A 23,898-nucleotide genomic window follows, 5' to 3' on the forward strand; every position below is an offset into this window, starting at 1 on the left:
TCAACTATAAACTAGATTTTACAGAGAGGCCTATTTTTACTACATTTTCTAATTTACTTGTAATTATTAGTAAAGGCCATTAGATGACAATCTAACATTGCTTTTCCTCAGCACTGTCTAACAAATCAATCAAGCAATCAATATAGAACAGAAACATAAAACCTTGCCTACAAAAGTAAAATATCCTCTTACAGAAACATCATTTTAACAAAACCACAATGTATAAGAACTCAAGTACAAAGTACTCAAGTACACCTCAAGTACAAAGCATTTACAAGAGGAACAAGCAATGACAAACAAGAAGGACAATTTTGGTTACTTAATATAATTTAGCAATCAATAGCAGTAAATTCTTACCTCCTATTAATTATTATCTTGGTGGGACCTCCAATAATGTAGGGGGAAATATGAAATGTTATATCTCCCAACCTGTTAACTGTATGATATGCTGGGTTCTTGTTCTCTAGAAATCGAAGAATGAGTCCTAGGAAAGACAGAGGTTAAAAGTAGGAAGATATTTATTGATAGGAAAGCTCCTGAGAGGCAGGAGGGGTCCCGAGCGAGCAGGTAGCCCGGGGCATTTGGGCATCTGTTTTCTGCTGCGCTTGAACAGCAGTGCACCAGCTTCTCAGGCTTTTGAACTCCTGGACTTATCACCCACCCTATCCTTCCCAATTTGAAGCCTTGGGCCTTGTACTGAATTATACAACTGGCTTTCCTGATCCAGTTTTCAGATGGCAAATCATAGGACTTCCTGGCTCTCATAAACATGTGAGCCATTTCTTCTAATAAATTCCTATTAAATCAACTATAAATTCCTATTAAATATAATAAAAATACCCTATTGGTTTTGTTTCTTTGGAAAGCCCTAGCTAATACACACATCAATGGAATGCACTTAATGTCACTAAACTACACCCTTAAAATGGCAAGTTTTTATGTTATGTATATTTTATCACACTTTAAAAAAATTATATATCTACAACACAGAGACTTAAACATACTCTCCCTCCTATTATGACAACTCAGAGAAAAATTACAGTCCAAAAATTGAATTCCCTTGTTCTTATAAAGTTTGGAGACTAAAAGGTAAAAAATGTTTAGGTAAAATCTAAAGTTTTATCTCCTTGATTTCTTATTGTGTTCAGTTTGCCTGAGGGCTCTCAGACTAGTACCCCTTCCATCAAATGCCCTCTTGCTGATGTCCACTGGAAAAGTATTGTTCTTTTAAGACCTCAAACATTGAATTTGCTCAACAGTAAGATTCTACTGTACCTCCCTTTTAAAGACTCCAAAGAGTAAATAGGAGTCACAAGACTGTCATTATATAGTCCCATCCCTACTACATTTGGAAACTCAAGTAATTCGAAGTTGTCCCTTACCCAGCCCCACCTCTTGATATGTCTAGATACCCAAAGCCTAGTCTAAAAGTTTATGATTACCAAAGACAAGACTGTAGGATATCAGAGATGGAGAATAGGTTGAGAAATCTTTTTGTTTCTAGCCCTTCCAGAAAGCTAGTCAAAGTCAGCTATCTGGCAACTATGACCTCATCAAAAGTTGAATTAGAGAACTATGCATTTAATCTACCTAGAAGAAGTCTCTTTTGGAGGTTGGCAATTGAAACACTCCTAACCTTTTCCAGTTGGCATATATATATATATATATTTTACTTAAATTCTTTTATTGGTACATTTTAGGTATGCAACACATTTACATTTCTAATTGGGAACTTGTACCTTTGCATGATGCATCTTGGTTCTTATTTTTCCCCATTCCTAGCCCTCCCTTCAACCCCCTCCACCCTTACCTATTTACAAAGACTTAATTTCCATTTTTTCCATTTCTCATCATTTTTCCTTTCCTTTTTTTCCTTTCCCCTGCCCCTCCCACTACCCCTACCCCTTTGGAGCTTTTCTTCCTATTTTGCATTGTTGATTATTCATTCTAATCATTGGTACATTTTAGGTATACAATATAATGACATTCATCATTGGAAATTTGCACCTTTACATAATCTCTCTTGGTTCTTATTTTCCTCCCTTGCCCAGCCCTCCCTTCAACCCCTCCATTCCTCCCTATTTATAAAGATTTTTGTTCCTATTTTTCCATTTTCTCATATTAATTCCATTCCCTTCTATCCTTTCCCCTAGCCCTCATACTTCCTTCCCCTTTGCCCCTTTTCTTCCTATTTCACATTACCTATTATACCTTTTAGTCCTTATTTACACTTTCAGTTTCTCACACCAGAGAAACTATTTGGTATTTATACATGTGTGTCCTATTTATTTCATTTAAGAGTATCACCTCAATGTGCATCCATTTAGCTATAAATGTCTCTAATTTCTCATTTTTTATGGCTGAGTAGTACTCCATTTTATAAAAAACCACATTTCCTTTATCCAGTCTCCAGTTGATGGGCATTTGGGCTGTTTCCAAGTTTTAGCTATTACAAATTGTGCTGCTATGAACATGGGTGCACATATATCACTGTGGTATGATTCTTTTAATTCTTTGGGGAAGATACCCAGCAGGGGAATAGTGGGGTCAAATGGGACTTCCAGTCCTAGTTCTTTGAGGTATCTCCATACTGATTTCCACAGTGGTTGCACCAGTCTGCACTCCCACAGCAGTGGAGCAGGGTTCCTCTTTCTCGAAGCCCTGTCAGCATTTGTTGTTGGTTGATTTCATGATAGCAGCCATTCTTTCTGGAGTGAAGTGGAATCTCAGCGTTGTTTTCATTTGCATCTCTTGAATGACCAGTGATGTTGAACATTTTTTCATGTATTTATTTGCTATTTCTACTTGTTTGTGTGAGAAATGTCTGTTCATTTCAGATGCCCATTTTTGGATTGGGTCTTTAAATTTGGGAGGTCTGATCTTTTTAAGTTCTTTATAGATTCTAGATAGTAGACCTTTGTCTGAGGAAAAGCAGGTGAAGATTTTTTCCCACATTGTGGGTTGTCTCTTCACACTGCTGGTGGTTTCTCTTGCTGTGTAGAAGCCTTTTAATAAGAAGAGATCCCACTTGTTGATTGTTTGTGCTAGTTCATGGGCAACGGAGGTTTTGTTCATAAAATCTTTTCCTACACCGATGACTTCAAGGGTTCTACCTAACCTCTGTTCCAGCTGGTTCAGCGTTTCTATTTTAATATTTAGATCTTTAATCCATTTTGATTTTAGTTTAGTGCATGGCGAGAGATTGGCATATTTTATTTGAGATTTCCTTATTAGCCATTTGGCTGATATAAAACTTCTTAATTTCACTTTCCCCTTGTGTTCCTGGCCACCCAGTGCTCTGTCCAGTGTGATAGACTCCACATTCTCTCCCTAAGAGGCATTTTAGCCTGTACTCCTCTTGTAACAGTAGAATTGCTCAGGCCTGGGATTCAGCAGAGATCCCCAAGGAAACCCATTCCAATTGTTCCATCACCAGCATTCATTGGAAATTGTCCCTGGACCTTGGGAAGCTGCATGTTTTCCCCAGTCCTCACTTTTGTTTCAGCTGGAGTTGCCCTCAACAGACTGCACTGAAAGCATCCCTTGATGGCTGTACCTCTGCCATCTGTTCATCCTCAAACCCTAAGCTTGCTTCAACTTTTCACATCCTGTGTTTGCTTTTCAGATCTTGAATGATTTTCTTCCACCATGTTTTTTTCTGCAATAGTGGTATATGCTTCTAGGACTCCACATCCCCTGTACTTTCCAAACTCTTTCATGAAGATTTTAAGCAGTTTAGCCAGCTTTTTATGTTGGCTCACTTTTCTCTTACAAGTACTGTTAACTACATTTGAATGCTTTTACCTCTACACACTGTTTGCTTTCTGCCTCAGTCTTGTTTGTTTCTTTATTTGTTTTGTTTTGTGGCTGTGCTGGGGAATGATCCCAGGGCTTCACACTTACCACGAAAGTGCTTTACTACTGAGCTGCCACCCCAGTCCCAATGTTGTTTTTTAAAATACAATCATCTGGAATTTATTTTCTAGGGTCCCAGACATAAAGACATAAAGTAAATGAGGTCTGGGTTTTCTGAAAGCATTTTCAAACAAACAATAACAACAAACAAATTCTAATATCTCTTCCTGCAACAAATAATTCTGTCCTGGGGATAAATATTGTATGAGTCCCTTTTCTGTTGCTGTACCAAAGTATCTAAGCCTGGATTCAAGAGCGAGGTGCTGGCTTGGCTTGGCTTGTCCCCAGTGAAGGTCTCATGGAGAGGGTCTCATCACAGTGATGGGAGCATGTGCAGAATAGGTCACATAGAAAGACAAAGCTAAAGAGAGATTCAGGGTCCAGGTTTGCTCTATTTATAACTCACTCTTGCAGAAACTAACCAGGATCCCATGAGAACTATATTAATCCTTCTGAGGGTGATGCTCCCAATGACTTAATTCCTGCCAGTACCCCCACATCTTAGAGGTTTATCATCACCATACTGGGACCAAGTCTCTGGTATGTAAAACTTTGGGGCACACAAACCATATCCAAACTGTTGTAGTTAGGGTTTGCAAGGGAAATAGAATTAATACAGGACACATAATTTATAGGGTTATTTTATAATAGTCAACCAAAAAGTCAAGTGCAGAGGAGTGTAAGAGATCTAGCCATGTACTAGAGACTAAAAGAATCCAGCCAAGGGCCTAGATCCCACAGCAATGTCCTGCACAAGTCCAGCTGAAGGCTTAGAATCCAAGGCAATGTTCTCCATGAGTCCAGCCAAAGGCCTAGGGCCCAAGGCAATATCTCATGCTTGTCCATATCAAGGAGATCTGCACTGGAAAGGCCCAAATGCCAGTGGTGGAAGCTAGAAGGCCCGCACCAGCAGGGTGAAGAATTTGTGCAGCCAGGGTGAGGAATCTACACTGGAGCCAGGAAGCAGCACTCAAGGCAAAGATCAGAGCTCCCCTGCCGAGGACAGCAGCCATGCCCAGCAACAGCAAGGACCCAAGATCCTTTGGCAATGAGAACAGCCAAGTTTGCATCAGGAAAACCAGCTGAGGCAAGCTTCTCCAAGAAAATCAACAGCCAGCCATCTTCCCCTCCAGTTCTCTTTTTATGCCATGGAAAAATCCTCAGGTGGGTCTTCCACGCCCAGAACCACACTGATTCAGTTCATCTGGGCATTCTAAGTTGACCGTTAGTTAATCCACCATGCAAACCATAGCAGGTATTCTCTATTCAAATTGTTTAACAAAGCCTCAACTTGACTCACTATTGGTCTAACTGGTTCATCTCTGTCTTGTTTCCTTAAACCTAGGCCTTCACTTGGAGTCTGCTGTAGTTGGAGTGTGTTCTCCAAAGTCTATGTGTTGGGAATTTGATCTCCATTTAAGAAGAGTTTAGTCATAAAGGCTCTGTCTTCACAAATGGATTAATACTGTAATTATGGGAGTAAGTTCCTTATAAAAGGAAATTTTCTAAGCTCCCCTCTAGTTTGCCCTCTTGTCCTTTTGCCTTTTGTCATGAATGACACAGCTAGAAGGCCCTTATCAAATGTCAGCCCTTAACCTTGGACTTACCAGTCTGCAGAACCATGAATGAATTAATTTCTTTTACCCAGTGTCTTCGTTACTTTTCTCATGGCTGAGACAAAGTACCCAACACCCACAAGTTAATGGAGGAAAGGTTTATTTAGCTTAAAGTTTTAGATGTCTAGTCCACTCCATAGTTGGCTGGCTCTAAGGCAAGGTGGCATGGCAGAGAGGCATCACAGAGGAGAAACAGTCCATGGCATAAAGGGGGGGGCAGAAGGTAACAAGCAGCAAGCAACAACAGCAAGCCTGCCTCTCTCTTTTATCCCTTCCAGGCTACCTGGCTTTTGGGTGGTGCCATTCACACCCAGGGTGAGCATTCCCATTATCCACATTCAGAACTATGCTAAATCAATCAGTGGACTAATTTAGTAATCACACCCTTAATTCCAGCGTCACACACTGTAGTTCCAGCCACCTCCAAAAAGCCCCACCTATTACCACAAGAGTCTTTGGGTGGGTGGGGGGACATATAGATACAAGCCATAGCAACCAGTGTATGTTATCTTGCTGTGGCAGCTCAAAGTAGACAAAGACAGACTAAATTCTATACATATTCTGGCATGCTCCTTCAAAGCTAGGCAATACCCACTCCCATCTGCAGCAAGACATTCATCCAGTAATGTTCTGGTTATGTGAAGTCTTATTTTCTTGATTTTAAAAAATTGTATAAAATATGCATAACATAACATTTATTATTTTAACCACTTTTAAGTATATAGTTGGGTGTCATTAACTACATTAATGTTGTTGTGTACCATCATCCATCTTTAGAATTTTTTCATCATTCCAAACTTAAATGTTGGATCCATTTAAACAATAACTCTCCATTCCCTCTCCCCTTCTCCCAGCCTGTGTTAACCACCATCCTACTTTCTCTATGAATTTGGCTATCCTAGGTTCCTCATGTAAGTAGAATCATACAATATTTTTCCTTTTGTGACTGACTTTTTTCACTTAGCACTTCATGTCTTATCTACATTGTAGCTTATGTCAAAATTTCCTTCCTCTTTAGGTTATAATATATGTACATACATACATACATATTAGCAATGTTGCCATTTCCAAATATATAATATTATTAGAGTATGTATATAAACTTCATTTTGTAAGTGTTAGGGTTGTTTCCACATTTTGGCTATTGTGAATAATGCTGCTATGAACCCACATTTATGATGATCTATTAAGTACCCTGACTTCAATTATTTTTGGCATATGTTCAGAAATTACATACAATCCTGTACTATTTTTTTCATAGAGGTTGCACCATTTTACATTCTCATCGACAATGCGCAAAGGCTGCGATTTCTTCACATCTTTGCCAATATTTCTTTTCATTTTTTAAAATCACCATTCTAATGAGGTGATATTTTATTGTACTTTTGATTTGCATTTTCCTAAAGATTTGTGATGTTAAGCATCTTTTCATGTGCTTATTGGCATATATCTTGGTATATATTTTGGTATCTATGGTGTATATCTAAAAGTAAGAAGATATTGATACATCCTTCAAATCTTTTGCCTTATATGGAGTGAAAAAGTAAACAATGAGGGCAGGGTATCTAGCTCAGTGGTTCGGCCATCTGCCTCACAAGCGCAAGGACCTGAGTTCAATCCCTGGTACCAAAAAAAAAAAGTTAACCATGGAATGGGAGAAAATATTTGCCAATCATATATCTGATTATGGTTTTTGCTCATATATTTTTCTATTTCTTTTTTTTTTTTGGTACTGGAGCTCGAACTCAGGTCCTTGTGCTTGCGCAGCAGGCGGCAAAACCACTGAGCTAAATCCTCAGCTAGTTTTCTATTTCTGAAAGAAAAAACACTGGGGATTTTGATAGACATTGCATTGAATCTGTAGATTACTTAGGGTATTATTGATATTTTAACAATAGAAAGTCTTACAATCCATGAACATGAGCTGTTTTCCCATTTGTTTTTGCTTTTAAATCTTTTTTTTTTTTTTTTGGCTGTTTTTAAATCTTTCAGCAATGTTTTGTAGGTTTTTTTCCCTTCTTTTTGGTGTGTTTGAGACAGAGTCTTGCTATGTAGTTCAGGCTGGCCTTGAACTCACTATGTGGTCCAGAGTGGCCTCAAACTCACAATGATTCTTTGCCTCAGCCTACAGAGTGCTGAGATTACAGGGCTGTGCCACCATACCCAGCTGTTTTGTAGTTTTTAATATACAAATCTTTTACCTCTTCAGCTAAGTTTATTCCTAAGCATTTTAAAAACATTATTGTGAATGGAATTGTTTTCTTAATTTCCTGTTTGGATTGTTTACTGATAAGGTAAAGGCATACAACTGATGTTGTATATTACTTTTGTATAGTTCTAACAATTTTTTGGTGGAATCTTTAGTATTTTCTTCATATAAGATCATTTCATTGTGAATAGATACCTTGATCCTTTCTATTTGAATGTCTTTTTGTTTTTCCTGCTTAATTGTTCGGGTTAGGACTTTCTAGCGCCATGTTGATTAGGAAAAGGCACACATCTTTCTTGTTCTGGATATTAGAGGAAAATGTTTCAAACTTTTACCATTGAATGTGATGTTAGCTGGGGTTTTCCACTTTAATTATGTTAGATATCACAAATTTTAAAGGAACATATTTTTGTTATTATTTTATTCAATTGTAAAACCATTAGTAGGTTACATTGGACTATATAATCAAGCATGTTTTCAATGGAAAACAATATGGAGCACATTCCCAATTTAGGCAGCATCGTGGTCTAAAAGTTAATGGACTATCCTAATCCGTGTTCAAATATTCTGAGGTCAAATATAAACTGTTTGTATGACAAATCTACAAAAGAAAAGTGGTTGTTATTGAAAGAATGGACTCATGAAGATAGGGCCAGGAATGTTCTGATAAATGCCTGATTTCTTGTCCCAAGGGGAAAGAATGAACCAGCTATGGTCATATAGATTTTGGGCTAAAAGGGTTGTAAGAACAAAAATCTGGAACAAGTATAGGGGAATCTCCATTTCCCTGGCCTAGAATTTGTTAAGATTCTAAAGGAACACTTCTACCTTGTTTCTCACACCTCATCCATGCATTCATCCCTGTAAGAGGAGGACTGTTTTACCTGGTTGGTTAGTTAGGTACAATGGACTGGCCACCTCAACTCAGCTCTTTCCCTGCCATCTTCCAACGTGTCTGCTTAGAGGACATCCTGCACTGTCTGCTGTAGTGTAGTAAGCTCTGAAGCCTGGCTTATGGACATATTGGATGTCCAGGGATGACTGTGGCCCAACAGGTAAGTCTGTATCCATTCAGGAGTGAAATACTAGCAAGTCCTTCTTTTCTTTTTTTGGTACCAAGGATCGAACTCGGATCCTTGCGCTTGCAAAGCAAGCAGTGAAACCACTGAGCTAAATCCCCGGCCCAAAGTTTTTTTTTTTTTTTTGGTACTGGGGATTGAACTCGGTCTTTGCGCTTGCGAGGCAGGCAGCAGAACCACTGAGTCAAATCCCCAGCCCTTAGCAAGTCCTTCTAATGTATCATTAAACTATGCTTTCTAGTTAGCTATTAACAACACTGACATTTTTATTTCTGTCAGCTTTTGATGTACATCCATCTGCTTTCATAATCTTATTTCTTCATCAACTTCAAATTTGGGGAAAGAAATACCGAGGTGAAAGGCTGGGGATTTAGCTCAGTGGTGTCACGCCTACCACACAAGCGCAAGGTCCTGAGTTCGATCCCGGGTACCAAAAGAAAGAAAAAGAAAAGAAAAAAGAAATGTAGAGGTGAAGGGAAATTTCCCCTCTGGCCTTTGGAGGTTCATTGGAATGAAATGATATTAGACACATTAAATAAGAAAAAGGCATACAAGCTTATTAATAAGCAAAAGGGGAAAAAAATCACAGCATAGGAGAAAATGAAAGAAGCGTGATTATCCATGAGCCCAACATGATACAGAAACTTATGTACCCATTTTTCTGTAAGGAAGAAGGAGAATGAAGAATGTCATGGGAATAGTAAATGATTTTGAGAGTAACTCAGTGGGCTTGGAGAACATACAATGGCCAGGGACAAAGTTTGTTTTGCCCATAAAATAGACAATGGATTGTAAATGATTCTCTATGGGACTGAAATAGAGGAAAATAGTGTATGGTGAAAGTCTTCCCATGTGTTGACTTCAGTCTTTCCTCCTGCAGTATGAATTTAGTTAGTGAAAACTCAGGCAAGGGACTAGAGGTAACTTTCTGTGGTGAGTGTGTACTTTAGGCAGATAGGGAATTTTGCATGAGGTTTTTCCCTGTGCTTGGACAGTAAGAAGCATGACAAGGTTGGGTCATTGAGCATGGTGGTGCACTGTAATCCCAATATTTCAGAGGCTGAAGCAAGAGGACCGCTGTGAGTTCCTCCCAGCCAGGGCTACATAGTGAGTTCAAGACAAGGTTGATCCTGAGTCTGCTTTCAAGGCCCCTGTTATGGCTTAGATCAAAATGCCCCCTAGAACTCTCATGTGTTCAGAGGTGGTAAAAGTGATTGGATCATGGGGGCACTATACTTACTGATGGATTATTTTATTGATGAGTTCATAGCTGAATGTGCTGTTAGGAAGTGGGACTTGTTAGGTTGGCCATTGAGGGTATGACCTGGAAAGTTATATATTTTTTTTCCTCTGGGCTTCAACCTTTTTCTCTATGCTTTCAAGCTGCTATAAGGTGAGTAGTTTCCCTCCATAATGCCATTTCACCATGTCATTTCAGCTTTGGAGCCAGCAGACCATGCATGGACTAAACACTGAAATTGTGAGGCAGATTAAACTTCTTGGGAAAGTTTTGGTATTATTTATTTTGTCCCAGTGATGGAAAATATGATGAACACAGCCCCTTCCTTTAGATCAAACTTCTCAGCATGCTAAAATTGCATATTTTGGGAGGATTGTTCTCTGAACCCCAGTAGGAAAAAAAAAGTATTATTTTGGGTTTCTAAACACAATGGAGGGCCTGGGATTTAGCTCAGTGGTTCCGGCACCTGCCTTGAAAGTACAAGGTCCTGAGTTTGATCTCCAGTACCAAAAAAAACCAACCCCACAAATTAAAAAAAAATTAAACACAATGAAGTAGTGTACAACAACTAAAAGAACTAAGTGGCTTGATATATATATATATATATATATATATATATGGAAAGTTTATTGATATAACAAGTCTTAGAGCTGGGCATGGTGGTGGCTGCTTGTAATCCCAGCACTTGAGAGGCTGAAGTAGGAGGATTGCCAGGAGTTTGAGGCCAGCCTGGGCTCCATAATGAGTTTAAGGCAAACCTGGACTACATAGTGAGACCCTGCCTCAAAAAACCCTAGCACCTGAGTTCAATCCCCAGTACCCCCCCCCAAAAAAACACCCCCCCAAAAAAACCCCACCAAAACCCCCTAAGAAACAAAAAAACAAAAACAAAAACAAAAATTCAGCCTGAACTACATAGTGAGACCCTATCTCAAAAAACCAAAAGCTGGGCCAGGGGTTTAGCTCAGTGGTTCTGCTGCCTGCCTTGCAAGCGTAAGGACCCAAGTACGATCCCTGGAACCAAAAAAAAAAAAGTTGGAGGTTAGCCTGTGTAATTTAGTGAGATCCTGTCTCAAAATAAAATAAAAAAGGGCTGGGGCATAGTAGAGGACTTGCCTAACATGCAAGAGGCCTTGGGTTCAATCCCTAGTAGTGCTGCTCCTGCCCCCAAAATAACTACAAAAGAAAAGGGAAAAGATAAGGTATAATATGATCCTATTTATGCCAAAAAAAGAAAAAAAGTTCCACAAACTCATAGTTAAACTCTACATCTCATCTCTCTGTGTACATTTATGGATATGACTACATACAGAAAGTTCTGGAAAGACATACTATACTGCAAACTAATAACAATGGTTTCTGTATGTTGCATTTGAATATTTTAAACAATTATAGATGTCTGTATAATTTATAGTTAAAAATGTAAAAATCTTGCATGTGAGTAGAATAGGTGGCTAATAGCCAGCTCCTTTTGAAGGCTTGGAGGCCAGGGCTTATTGTCTCCAGGTTAGTACTTGTGTAACTTTCCCTAACTGGGGTGCTGAAGAAGGTGTAGATTGATTAGCTAGGTGAGTGTAAAGTAAGACCCTGAGAGCAGATTCTGGGGACATGAGAGATGAATGGCAGCTTGGAAAAGCAGATGCCCCCAAAGAAGGGGAGAAGCTAAGCAGGCAGGACTGGGATTGAAGTGTGGCTGCTGGTGGAGCCAGACATTGAATTTGAGGCTAAAGCCTTGAAGTCTATAAAGACACTGATTGACCCATTACATTTAACTCTTAAGTATTCTTATGGTCATGCACTGATGGGTTGGCTGGTTTAATGTATAGAGTTGGGCCAGACAAGACAAATGCTTGTAAGGGTTGTTAAATGCCTGCCTTTAGGAAGCATCAGAATGCCCATCTGCTGTTTGAGGTGTATGGAATAAGGGTAGGGTTACCACCAGAGATATGGCATTCTAACCTGTCAAATTGTCCTGATGCTGCTTAGGAGGACCCCGTACTTGCAGATCCATCCTTGAAAAAGCTCTGTGTGGATGCTGAGTAGAAGAAAGGTGAAATACAAAAGTATAAAAACATGATTTTCAAAAACATTTTTCTTGGGCCAGGGATTTAGTTCAGTGGCACTGTGCCTGGGTCACAAGTTCAAGGACCTGAGTTCGATCCCTGGTACCAAAAAAAATTTTTTTTCTTCAATAAAGTTGCATTTACATGAAACCAAAAAAAATTTCTTCAATAAAGTTACATTTACCTGAAACCAAAATAACTAACTAACTAACTAACATTTTCTTTTCTCTGTATGGTAAATGGAAGTTTACCTCCGAGCCACTAGGGGGTGCATGGGTTTCACTCAAAGACTGGGCTTGGGAGGAGCAAGAGCCAGGCTGGGTTAATTATTTCCAGGTGTTGGGGGCTTTGCACCCTCTTCCCAGAGGCCATAGGAATTAACCCTTTCTGTTTGCCGAGTGAATTGTGCCTTTGTGACTTTTGATGGAACCTATAGCCATTAGTTCTAAATCAAGCTTATAAAGACATTACATCAGCAAGTTACATTTAGCACTTGATTGTTCTAGCTTTCATTTAAGCTGGTTGGGGATGCTTCCTTCTGTGTTTACAGTTAGGCCAGTTTGTCAGTCTTCTGCAAATATTGCAAAAACTGAGTGGGAGAAGGAAACTACCATGTGTCTTCAATTTTGTCATCAAAGAAGACCTATCCCCTTGTAAACAGAAAAGAGACAAATGGCACAGAATTCCTAGAAGCAACATTCCATCTTTTGTTTGTTGCTTTTGTTTGTTTTGCTTTAAAGTTGTGAACAGATGGCCCAGCTACACCAATAACAAATGAAGTTAGTACTGACTAAGACAGAGCTGGAGACTAAAGTGGGTGAGTGGTTCTGATACCTCCTCATGTCCCTGGGGCACTATTTCTCTAGTGCAGTCTGCCTCCCACTTGCATAGAGGATGGCTTGTACAAATGCAGCTTTCTGGTCTCTGTTCCAGACTAATGAATCAGCATCTGAACCATGGAACCTGTATTTTTGGTTTTGTTTATTTTTGAGTCAGAGTCTCCCTTTGTAGTTCAGGCTGGCCCTGAACTCACTATGTAGCCCAGGCTGGCCTCAAACTTCCAGCAATCCTCCTGCCTCAGCCTCCCGAGTGCTGGGATTACAGGCATGCGCCACCACGCCCAGCTAGAACCTGCATTTTTAATGAGTTTCCTAGTTGATTTCTTTTTTTTTTTTTTTTGGTACCGGGGATTGAACTCGGGTCCTTGCGCTTGTACAGCAGGCGGCGAAACCACTGAGCTAAATCCCCGGCCCCCTAGTTGATTTCTTATGGGTAGACATTACAGAGAGGAGAAACATGACACCCAGGGGTTAATACTTTTGCATCAGGCTTTGAGGACCTTGCCTTGAGGCAAAGGTCACACAATCCTGGATGGTGCCCTATGGAAAACAAGATGACCCATTGCTGGGCCTGAGTAGAGACAAGATAGGCTGTGAAAATATAGGAGCTGGACTCTGGGCATCACCAGGACCCACCTGAAAGGATAATAGCAGGTGCTGGAAGGGGCCTTTGTTTTTTACCTCTTAGAAGCACCCTGAAACCCTAAACACCATATCAAACAATGTTGATTGTGTCTGCCGAGCACTGGTAAAAAAAAATTCCCCTTGTCAATTTTCCATACTGCAGGCAAGCTCCTCTCTTAATTACACTGTCTGGAATTTGAACGAGTATAGCTTCATTTGTGTGGGATTTTTTGTTTTATTTTTCAATTTCTTTTCAAATGCAAATCCCCTTGGGAAAATGAAGCTTCGAAAAGAGGTGAGAGGGAATTTGCTTAATTACTCCTTATTACATAGTTGTAATCTCTCATACTGAGAAGAAAATGAAACATTTTTATTGAATTGGGAGAAAGGAGCACTTTTAGAACCCAGGTGGGTTTGGGGAAGGAATGGGAATAGAACACTGGTTTCAGGGACATACTAAGGAGGGCACACTTTAAGAGCTACTCCTGGTCTCAGAGGGCTTCAGACCCTAGAATATTCCTGGCCTACAGAAATAAGAAATTGTGATTACAGTACTTGTCGCAGGAATGAATCTTACTCTGAAAACTGTAGAATACAAACATAGAACTTTGTTTCTGTGTCTCCCTAACTTCTCTTTTGTATCTCTATACCTTCCAATACACTAAGTTACAGTGCAAAAACAAAGCCCCCCAAGCCTGTGGCTTCACATCAGAGGGTTATTCCTTGCTAATGTACCTTCCACTGTGGGTCAGCAGAGGGACTCCATTTGCCATTGTCATTCAGGGATCCAGGCTGGAGGACTCATATCCTCACTTGCCTCTAAGGTCACTGTAGCGGGGAGAAAAGAAAATGCGACAAGTTGCACACGGCTCTGCATTAGGGTTTTCCAGAGAAACAGAACCCAGAGTCAGAGATTTTATTAGCTCACACAGTTGTGAGGACTGGCAAGTCTGAAATTTGCAGCGCAGGCTGGCAAGCTGAAGACCCAGGGATGAACTGATCTGATAGCTTGAGTTGAAAGCCATCTGGAGGCAGAATTTTATTCTTCAGAGGATCTCAATATTTTTCTCTTAAAATTTGCAATGGATTTGATGAGGCTCACCCACATTATGGAGCATAATCTGTTTTACTTCAAAATCTACTGACTTAAACATTAATCACAGCTAGGGAATCTTCACAGCAGTACCTAGACTGGTGTTTGACCTGAAACTAGGTATTGTGGCCTAGCCAAGTCAACACATAAAATTAACCATCATAAGATCTTCACGTTCACCTGCTCCACTGCTGGTGGGAGTGTAGACTGGTGCAAGCACTGTGGAAATCAGTATGGAGATAGCTCAAAGAACTAGGACTGGAAATCCCATTTGACCCTGCTATTCCACTGCTGGGGATCTTCCCCAAAGAATTAAAAGAATCATACCACAGTGATATATGTGCACCCATGTTCATAGCAGCACAATTTGTAATAGCTAAAACTTGGAAACAGCCCAAATGCCCATCAACCGGAGACTGGATAAAGAAAATGTGGGTTTTTTATAAAATGGAGCACTACTCAGCCAAAAAAATATGAGAAATTAGAGACATTTATAGCTAAGTGGATGCACATTGAGGCAATACCCTTAAGTGAAATGAATAGGACACACATGTGTAAATACCGAATAGTTTCTCTGGTGTGAGAAACTGAAAGTGTAAATAAGGACTAAATGTATAATAGGTCATGTGAAATAGGAAGAAAAGGGGCAAAGGGGAAGGAAGTGGGAGGGCTAAGGGAAAGGATAGAAGGGAATGGGATTAATATGAGAAAATGGAAAAATAGGAACAAAATCTTTGTAAACAGGGAGGGCTGGAGGGGTTGAAGGGAGGGCTGGGCAAAGGTGAAAAACAAGAACCAAGAGAGACTATGTAAAGGTGCAAATTTCCAGTGATAAATGTCATTCTATTGTATACCTAAAATGTACCAATTATTAGAATGAATAATTGATAATGTAAAATAGGAAGAAAAGGTCCAAAGGGGTAGGGGTAGTGGGAGGTGCAGGGGAAAGGAAAGAAGGGAAAAGAAAAAATGATGAGAAATGGAAAAAGTGGAAATAAAGTCTTTGTAAATAGGGAAAGGTGGAGGGCGTGAAGGGAGGGCTAGGAATGGGGAAAAAATAAGAACCAAGATGCATTATATAAAGGTACAATTCCCAATGAGAAATGTAATTGTGTTGTATACCTACAATGTACCAATAAAAGAATTTAATACAAAAAAAAAAAAAAAAGAGATCTTCATGTTCAGCCTGGACAGGACACATCTCACTTCTGCTCATGTATCATTGGCCAAAATATATCACATGGCCTCATGTAAGTTCAAAAGGGCAGAAAAATGCAAATCTTACTACACACCCAGGAGGACAACCAGAGTATTTGTGACTTGTCCATATGGCTGCATAATTCTCATTTCATGAAGGGAGTAGAAACATGTTCTCTGTCAGTTTGAAGTCCCTCTTTTTTCCTGGCTTCCATCTATGAGGTTGGCAGGGGGCTTACATTTGCTGTGACAGCAGGGAGCACCTGCACCTCCTTCATCATCTATTCACTCTAGCTTCTCCTGAGACATCCATTTGGTCTGCAGTTATCTGCTTCCCTCATTCCAGCTTGCCAGGCTTCGTGAGAGCCAGAAGCTTTCATGGCCTCATCTGTGCCTCTCTGGGGGCAAAATGGAATTGTTGTGGTTTTCCTGGGTCATACTAGGGCACAAGAAACTCTTAAGACTGAGGTGGTAGAGACTGTTAGTCACCTGCCAATGTCTGTTCTCTTTTACCGAACTAGAACACCCAGGTTTTACCTGGATACATGTCCAGAGTATGACTACATTTCCCAGACTTCTTTGCAGCTTGGTAGAGTCATAACACCAGAGTTGGACACTGGGATGTAGACAGAGGAGAATATGTACCATGGCTGTCAAAGGGGCCTGACAAGGAAAGGGTATTCCCTTCTTCCTTACTCCTCTTCCTTGCTGTCTGGGACATGGATGAGATAAGGGGACTGTGAGCAGTCATGTTGGAGAATGAGAAGTCTTTGGGGATTGAGGTCATGCATAGTAAAACAAAGCTTAAAGTGCAGTGTCAACTCTTGGGAAGGAAATTTAAATTTCTCCTCAATCCTCACAATTTCATAATTGGGACCTTGTAATAAGAGACAGAATAACCCGAGAAAAACAAGCAAGTTTATTCATATAGTGCACATAATGTGAGAAAAATCTCAAAAAAAGGTAAACTCAAAGCAGTAGCTTAAAACTGTAATATAGAGCTGGGGATGTAGCTCAGAAGTGCAGTGCCTGCCTGGCAAGCGTGAGGCCCTGAGTTTGATTCCTGGTACAAAATAAAACAAAACCAAAAAACCTACCAAAAACCTGCAGTTTAGCTAGCATTTTCAACAAAGAAGAGTGAAGTTTTAAAGACATGACAATACAAAGCAAAGTGGTTTTATACTTTTGGAGGCATGAAACTGTGGGCAGGTAAATGTATGGGAAGACACTAATGGGCTATGTTCTGTTCACAGATTCCTTTGGTGCAGATTCCTTTGGTGCAGATTCCTTTGATTCTGCCTGATAAGAGTCTACTGTTTTCTTCAGTGATTATCTTCTGTACTTCCTAGTGGGGAGGCGCGTTTACAAGTTTATGTCCTACTTTTAGGCAGATAGGAAGAGGACAGAGAGTTTTTCTGCATCCACTTCTTTTTAATTGCATTAGCTCAACAACCCTTTATATAGGGAGACATATTTTGGTTCCTCTCCTACCTTTGACCACCAGTCTGCTAGGTGAAGGACAATAAAGCCATGTTCCTGTTTTTCTGTTACTTGGGGAACATGAACTGATGATCACATAAGAATTTCCTTGTGAGATCGGAGACAGATCCCTAAGCAAAGATAAAGCCTCTCCTCTAACTGGATGGTTTAAAAGTCAGTGAAATCTGTAGCTCCAGAGCCCTCTGACCTGGCAGGTTCTCAACTCTATGGCCACTCCTCAGAGAGGAGCTAAGCAGGCGTCCTCTCACCTACCTGAATCCTTATCAGATCCTTACTACTCGTTGCTGGTTGAGACAGCTGAAGAGAGAGTACTCCTGAACTGTGCACTGCTTGCCGTCACGTGAGTCTTTGAACTTGACCTGGACTTTGATAAAATGACTTGTTCTCTTGGTTTAGAAATCTCCCCAAATGAGGACTTGAGCGTGAGTAGTTTATTCCGGAGATAGTGGGAACAAGGGAGATGAGGAGGCAAAGGAAGCCAGTAAACAGTGTGGCTGTGTTAGCAAGCAAGTTTCCATCAGGGCTAACTTGAGCTCACTGGAGGAAGCACTGGGAATACTGGAGAGCATGCCTCAGAATTATCCCCAATATCCCTATTCCTGAATGCTGAGGAAGCTGAGGTCCATAACTACCAACTTCCCGTTGGTCAAAAGTTGCTTTTGGAAGCACACAAAGTCTAGCACAGCAGAATTGCCATATCTGAAGGCTAATAGGCTCCTGTGGCCACCAAAGGGTCTTTGGATGAAGCTATGGATGTCAAGTGATGAGAGTCTGGTGCATATGAGCATGACCTTCAGGTGCGATACGGTCCCCACTATGATATCAGAATAATTTGGGAAGCTGAGAGAAGGAGTCCTTTAAGAAAGGAAATTAGCTGTGCTGAGTGTGGTGGCATAATCAATCTCAGCACTCTGGTGAGGCTGAGACAGGAGAATCACAAGTTTGAATCCAGCCTGGAGAACTTAATGACTTAGCAAGACTCTCTAAATTAAAAAAAAAAATTTGGGAATGTAGCTCAATACTAAGGTCCTGGGTTCAATACTGCAAAAGAAATAAATAAGTAAGACAAAAAAATTAACTTTTTAAAAGTAATGCCATGAAATAAGTACTTAGGCCTTCTATTTGCCAGGTTCCATGTAGTACATACTTTTGCTATAGTAGAACCAGCTATGTAATTGCAGAGCCCTGTGCAAAATGAAAATGCTTGGGCCCTTGAGAATTTCAAGGTAAGTAGCAGAGGATGAACTAGGTACAGAGTCCTATGTGGAGAAATCTGTGCAACAGTGCAGGTCACACATGCAGGAAGCCGGCTGGTCCCTTCTCTGGAGTATTTACCATATCTTGTAACTCGTGGGTTTTTGGAAGATCTGTTGGACTAAGTTCAAAGTTTCCAACTCAGATTTTATCATCTTCCACTCAACTTTCTTTTATGGACTTTTATCCTCCCTCTGATTCCTAACATGGAAGATCCAAGAAAATTCAAGCTCCAAGTACCTGGGAGTCCACTTTCCTGTTTTTGACATGAAACAGCCCTGTTCTGGATTAACTTTGTGCTAGATGAAGTCATGCAATGTGGCTAGGGGGAAGATATATATTTAAAAAAATTTCTTGGTTATGATAAACTCAGAAGGTGTTCTGTAGATCTCTGGCTCTGCTTTTCTTATCTTGTCTCTTGGGTCTTGTTTCCCCTGTAAGACTCATGGTTGAGAAAACTGTTTACATCAGACCTACAGCACTTCCAGCTATGGGCTACCATGTAGGTCAGAAAAGCCATAGAGACAGGAAAAGGCTAATTCAACAGAGAGTGAAAATGTCAACTTAGGCCGGGGATTTAGCTCAGTGGGTCCAGCGCCTACCTCGAAAGCACAAGGTTCCGAGTTCGATCCCCTGTACAAAAAAAAAAAAAAAGAAAATGTCAATGCAGTAGGATTGGGTGATGGATTGAATAGGAGAAATGAGTATTGTGGAGGATTTCCAGTTTAACCAGAGCAATATTCCTTTTGTTTGTTGTATTAGATCAACATGTGATGAATTTCTCCTGCGTGTCATGCACTGTTAGGCCTTTTCAGATACTTAACTCCTCCCCGCTCTTTATTTTTTTTGGCAAAGGTAGTCATTCCTTCTCCTCAGGAAGTGAGCTGTCCCTGACTTCCAAGGGACAATATCCAGACAAAACACAAAAATCCAGAACCTTAAAAACTGCAGCGTTCCTTCTGTACTTAACATAGTAGATAGAAACACACAAATTTAAATGACAACTCACAGAATGATACAGTAAAAGGATAAATTTTATGGTAAGTCAATTATGTCTTAACAATTTTTTTAAAAACTATAAATTAGGTCCTTTCTATCTCAGAGCTGCTGACATTTTGGATGGATGGCTCTCTGCTGTGGAGGTTCTAGTGTACATTGTAGGATGCTTGATCTCTACCAAAATGTCCAAGCGTTGAGGAACTATGAAAAGAGGCTAGATTGATGAGCCTTACAAGGAATAAAAGAAGAAGAAAAGGAGGTTAATAAATATTTTTTTCATGGAACCGTATAGGAGTAGGGGAGAGACAAGTATAACTCCATTTATGTTTCTTTTCCTTTTGTTGTGGTACTGGGGATCGGACTCAGTGTCTCATACATGCTAGGTAAGTGCTTTACCACTGAGCTACACCCTAACCCTATATTTCTTTGAATTTTTAAAAATATTAAGCAGATTATAGGTATGCAATTTTAAAAATAACGATACATCTATTGCTAGACCCAGAGCATTGATTTTGTTTTTTAGGTAGTTATGCATCTAAATGCTATCTATGTGTGTGCTGCTATCTCCTGGTTTATTAACTCTGGATGTTATCTCTGGACTTCCTGTTGTGAAATATAAGGATTTAGCTTGCCTGAACTCCTCTTTCAATAAAGATATATGATTATTTTTAGTTTCTCTACTGGTTACTGATTTAACATTAAGTGACGGATTGAAATCTTTTCTGTTATAGTGATTTTAAACAGTATTGTTTTGACTTCTACCCTTAATAAAAGCCCCCCCCCAAAAAAAAAAGAAAAAAAGAAAGAAAGAAAAGAAAAGCTTGCTTTTCTCTTAAGTGAATTTTTCTAATTCTACCTGGGAGTTGGTGACATCTGTAATTTTGCTCTTATCTCTTCAAGGTTGGTGAGACTTCCATTCTGTGCTGTAACTGTCAGTTGAGTCCCTGTGCTTTGTCTGTCTAGCTTGAATCTAAAAGGTAAAAACCTCCAGGGGAGGAGGGGAATGAGGACAGCAGCTTGGAGGCTCTCCTGAGAGAGGGGCCACCTGGACAGCAACAGGACTTTTGATTCAAGGACTTTGTTCAAGGCCCCTAAGAACTGAGCAAGAGGAGAGTCACTACCTGCAGACCTTTGGTCTTCCTGGGTCATTCCCTGCGCCCCAGTCTTGGCTGGCTCTGTTTCCCATTGGCATCCTTGAGTATGTCACCTCAGCAGTGGCCAGCACCCCTCTAATGTCAGTGCCATCTACAGACTCCAGTGCAATCCCAAAACTTGGCTCACTCCCTATGTAACTTATCCTCTAAGGCCAACCCACACTTTTTAAGATTCTGTGAGATCAGTAAGTCCAAGAAAAGAAGACTGTAACCTTAAACTCAGCATGTGAAATCCCCTGCGTTCATCTTGGAAGTTGAGAGGTTGGAATGTGCCAGTTCTGATTTCCCAGCTGCTCCATTATACCTACAGAATGTTGGGAGGCCATTTCCTTTGGTATTATTTGTGACAGCTTTTGCCCAGACTATCTTTTCTTTTTGTACCAAGGGTCAAACTCAGGGCCTTGCGCTTGCGATGCAGGCACCGGAACCACTGAGCTAAATCCCCGGCCCTTTAATTAATTAATTTTTTTGAGATGGAGAGCTCACCAAGTTGCTTAGAGTGATCATGAACTCCAGATCCTCCACCTCAGTCTCCCAGAGTAGCTGGGGTTGCACGAGTGAGTCACCATGTGTGTCCCAGGCAATCTTTTCAAGATTGCTTAGCAAACATCTTTTGAGGCTTCACATATTGCCTCTCCCTGGGTCAGAGGAAAGTTTTATAATGAAGAGAATGTCTTCCTCTGGGGCAACGGAGGCATATGTTTGCACATTACTTTTATGAGATTGGGAGTTTCATAGTTCAGTGTTTCCAAGCAGTGAGACTCACCTGGCCATCTCTGTATTGCACCCTTGAGGCTTGAGGGCCAGGCAGAACTGATGAGGACATGGGGCTTATGCTGCCTGCAGTGAGGAGTAAATTTCCAACACCTGTTTGTGCTGGTCAACTCTGTGAAAGTGTGGCAAGTCCGCAGATGTCACAGCTGTGAGAGTCAATGCTTCCTCCTCTGCTTCAGGCACCCCCTGTATTTTTTTCTGCGATAGTGGGGATTGAAGCCAAGGCTTTTGCACTGAGCTATGTCCAAGCCTTTTTAATTTTTTTATTTTGAGACAGGGTCTCATTGAGTTTCCCAGGCTGGGCTCAAATTTGCGATCTTTCTGCCTCAGCCTCCCAGACTGCTGGGATGACAGTCGTGTGCCCCCATGCCTGGCTACACCGTGTATTTTAAAGGCAGCAGCTTCCTCAGCTCTCAGACCTCTGAAATCCCTCTGCTGTCCATTCCTCTCTTCTATTCTCTTCCTTTACTGTCATCTTGATGCGGTGTCAGGTGTTTAGGGTAGTAATTATTAATGTGCATGCTCCAGTTACCTAGTGGAAACTGTCTTTGCATTTTAGTACAGGGTGAAGAAATAATACAGAGAGAACTTTATGATATGTTCAGTGGCCTTATAAATATAATCCAACATTTAACTAGTAAAGTGAAAAAACACTGTACATAATAAAAAGGGATCTTTTGGCTGCTTCCAGAATCTCTTTCTCCTGCATGGCGCCTCACATTTTCGCCATAGGGATCCCAGAACCTTTTAAAGATCAGAGGCTGAGTAAATTTTTCAGAAGCAGCAAGAAAGGTGGTGCGGGAAGACGTGATGTGCTGCACAGCAAGTCTTGGGGAGTGCCCCTGTGGATTAGTTCACAAAACATCATTCCACGAATTCCTGCACTCAGGGGCTGCACAGCAGAAACCTGCCGGACTCCTTGACAGTTAGGGATCCTCACAAGACTGTGGTATTTATTATTCTATTTCTGTTGCTATGACTGAATACCACACACAATAATGTACAAAAAATAAAGGTTTATATGGCTCACGGCTCTGGAAGCTGGGAGGTTCAAGATCTGACAGCTGCATGTAGTGAGGTCCTTCTTGCTAGTGGGGACTCTTCAGAGTTGCAACTCCCAAGCCTGAGTGAGCTCACTTTTATAACTAAGCCACTCCCGAGTCAGCCCAGAAATCCACCAAACCTTTAATCTGTAAGTGGATTAATCAGCCCTCACAACCCAATCACCTTTCCCAGTCCCACCTGGTCCCAGCTCCTACTCTTTCGCAATGGGGATTAAATTTCCGTATGAGTTCTAGTGAGGACATTCAAACCATGGCAACTGCCATTCCACTAGACCTCTCATGTGGGTGATATCTTGTACTTTAAGGTGGAAGTGAGACCTGGCAGAAGATGAAGAAACTACCTCTTCCAGAAAACACTATGGGGAAGTTTTTGGTTCTTCTGGGACAGCTATGGTAGCTATTGTCTCATCTATGATGGCATGGTTACTGCTAATCTGCACAGCACCTTTGTGTTAATTAGAAAATGATATCTAATTCAGCCCAAAGCACTTTAATTCCGTCTGTAAAAATATTGCCATTAGCATACTGATAGATTAGAATGAGACCACCAGCTGGACAGTAATAAATAAATCTGAGATGTCCTCAATGTACTGGTACACCTGGGGAATAGGAACAGAATCCTAGTCAGAGATGGCAGGTCAAGTGGCAGAAAGTGACAGTAGTGTGGGATTATTGTTAGAAGATTCTACTGAGGTGGTTTCCTAGTCCAAGGCTGGTTCCCTAGTCCTCTTGGAAATGCATTAGACAAATTAATATCCTTTGTGTCTAGCTATCGCTGTGGTTTAGATCTGGAATGTCCCCCAAAGTCTCATGCATTAAAGCAGGTCACTAGCTTGGTACTCTTGGAAGGTGGAGGAAACCTGAGGAAGTGGGGCTTAGTGGCAGATCTTCAGGTCAGAGGGGACATGCCCTCAAAGGGGAATGTGGAACCACAATCTCTTCTTCCTTTTTTCTTTTACACCCTGGCTATGAGGAAAACAGGCATTGCTTTGCCCAGAGCTCCTGCCATGCTGTGCTGCTTTGCTAGAGGCCCTAAATCAACAGGGCCAATTGATCATGCACCAGAACCTCTGAAATGGTGAGGCAGCATAACACTTTTCTCTTTATAATTTTATTTATCTGTGAATGTTTACAATAATACAAAGCTAGCAGGCAAAGAGCGTTCTTTATCTGTTCTGTATCATGAGTGATACAGACACTAAAGACAAAGAAGGTGCCAGTAGTAAGGAAGGGAGGAATAAAACAAAGTGAGTCTTTGGGGTTTATAGAAAGAAGAGT

The sequence above is a fragment of the Heterocephalus glaber genome, unplaced genomic scaffold (assembly GCF_053883595.1).
Source record: "Heterocephalus glaber isolate CG9 unplaced genomic scaffold, H.glaber_assembly_v1.0 deba00001538, whole genome shotgun sequence".
Classification (NCBI taxonomy): Eukaryota; Metazoa; Chordata; class Mammalia; order Rodentia; family Bathyergidae; genus Heterocephalus; species Heterocephalus glaber.